Source organism: Marmota marmota, unplaced genomic scaffold, assembly GCF_001458135.2.
Source record: "Marmota marmota marmota unplaced genomic scaffold, marMar, whole genome shotgun sequence".
Classification (NCBI taxonomy): domain Eukaryota; kingdom Metazoa; phylum Chordata; class Mammalia; order Rodentia; family Sciuridae; genus Marmota; species Marmota marmota.
In genome coordinates, this window is record NW_026000170.1 from 1,556,659 (window position 1) to 1,559,268 (window position 2,610).

The 2,610-nt window shown below is 42.1% G+C and overlaps 1 pseudogene; it reads right to left on the reverse strand.

Moving 5' to 3' along the window:
- Positions 1–391: 391 nt before the first annotated feature.
- On the reverse strand, positions 392–1,069 carry LOC107154183 (annotated as a pseudogene).
- Positions 1,070–2,610: the final 1,541 nt, after the last annotated feature.

Here is a 2,610-nt window from a genome sequence, read left to right on the forward strand (position 1 = left end):
CTGAAGGAGGTGTGCACAGGGCAGGAAGGCGGCTGACAGCAAGCAGTGCTCTATACCAGGCAGGAGAACTTGAGTTAGGGATCTCCAGGAACTAGAAACTAATGGCATAATACTGATGAGCTCCATCCAACCAGATTGTTAGATATTACAAAATGAGAATTGCTTTAACAACTATTTGGCATAATGTGTAAGGATGAAATATACATACCATATTTTATTTTATCATAAAATATGTATTTTATCACATGTATTTTATCACATACTCAGTAAGGAATGCTGAGGTGCGTATAATCCATCCAGTAAATTGAAAATAAAGATTTTACATTTCTGTATTTGTCAGTGATTCTGTATTCAGAGATTCTGAAGTGGATGCTGAATTCAGAATGGTACATCAGTTTTCAAGGAAAGCCACATAATCGATCAGTCTGGCTGACTGCTGTTCTTTAGGGATCGGTGGAAGTGGGGCAGGCTCTGATAAAGGAATAAACCTGTTACAGGAAACATCCAGTGCCCCTGCAACTGGCTTTCTGGGCAGAACCATTCTGGTGGTGAAGTCGGCTTGCCATCCTGGTTCTAATGTACCTTTCACAGTCTCTTCTACAGGAAGTTCAACAAAGGTTGCAAAATCATCAGCGGTTTTCGAGGTGTATGCTTGAGAGACCAGGACAAAGGCGAGTCTTCTTGTGGCATCTCTGTGCGTCCATGATTGGCTTCACTGTCTGGGACCACTGATGGGCGCTGATGGTCACGAAGATCCCAGGGAAATCCCGTTGCCAGACTCTCTGTCCTACTGACCAAATTCTCCCAAGTTCAGAATTTGCAGATTTTATATCAGGTGGTATCCTTTCCCAAAGATGTCTTGCATTATTCATGTCATTGTGAAGTAAATATAAAGCTAGAGCTGATGATACACTGGGGGTATAGCAATTCTTCTAGGAGCCTCAAGACTCCTGGTTCTCACACTGATACAGCAACTTTTTGAAACTGAAGGCTCCTTCCGCCATCACCGCCACTGGTATCTTCCCGAGTGGTCTTTCAGCAGCACCTATCAGCCACCAGACCCCTGATGCTCTCATAGATTCTTGATAGTAGCATGGATTTGCTATGTAGCATCCTTGCATGCAGGACCAATATATATTGATTTCAAGAACAGGATCCATGAGTAAGATCTCAAAACTTCAAAATAGGATGAGAAACAGAATAAAAAGGAGACTATGTGGAGCATACCATATCAAGATGCAGAACAGTATTTCTTATTTATAGACTGTGATTCTTCTGCCAATTGAGAAGAGTCCTTACAGTGTCAAGACACCTCTGGATGAGGTTCTCTCTGTATGGTTGTATTACTCTTTATAATTGTTCCTAGCTAATCCAACTCAAGCCCAACTAACTATACCTTGCTGAAAGGGTGCCAAATTAAGTTTCTTTTTCTAGAGCAGCTTGCCAGAGTTTTTTCTAAAGGAAAGATTTATGATACAAGATCCTTAGAATGTTACAAAAAATATTGCTAGCTTACTTTATACTGTTGTGCTCATCACTTAAAACAATGCAGAATTAGAAAGCTACTCATTTTCATGACAACAAAACTGTCCTAGAGAGTGAGATTTTATTTTCAATGCATCTTACCAAAATTACAAGTATATAGCAGATTGATGAATACTTGCCATCTTGTAGATCTTTCCATGATGAATCCTAGAATCAACATTTCTTACAATGCTGACTATAAAGATAACATTAAAATAGCTATTATGAAAAATATGTGGATGTGGGAGACCGACCTTACACGTTACTGAGTTACACTCCTGGGCTGGGTGCTGAGGCGCTCTGTCTCAGAAATGTGGCAGAGATTTCCCCACCCTTCTTGGGTTAGAGGGATGGTGCCTCATGCATGGGTGTGTCTTGCTACAGCCCCATGGGTGGAGGTACGCTCACCTGTTCCTTTGTAATAATAACCCCTTGCCCTGTTTAGGATAGAATCTTCCATGGAAGTGCCTTGTGTGTGTCCCCTTCTCTTACTGTGCCCTTGGGTGTGGTCTACCCAGATGTCAGTCAACCTGCAGACAGTGGACATCATGAAGATAGACTCAGCCCCCTGAAACCTGACCCCTTGCCTCATTTGAATAGCTTCTCCTCAAAAAAGTCAGCACGTGCTCTCTCTCTCTCTCTCTCTCTCTCTCTCTCTCTCTTCCTGCGGACCCTTAAGGTCAGAGGAGCCGTCACAGCAACCCCAAAGAAAGAGGTATTTGTGTCTCTTGTGTGGTTATTTCGTGCAGCCCAGTTAGCCCAGTTCAACTGGAGTGACCCTGAGCCTTTTAGTCGCAAGAACAGAAACCCGGCATGTGGATAATACTTAAAACGAAAAAGCTCTCAAGGTATTGTTTTAAGAAGTATTTTTTAAGTTTGAAGATTTTTCTTCGATTATTAATTAGGAAAAAGTTAAAGCGGTTTACCCAAAGACAGTTGCCAAAGCCTTGTACTGGCCTTATTTTGGGCTCACAGAATTAATTTGCACAGAATGGGGTAGAGTTCCACATTTCAGCTTAGCACAAGTCTTAGCTAGAGGGGATTGAGAGATAACACAGCATGGGGAAGGCCCCAGTGATCATTTCA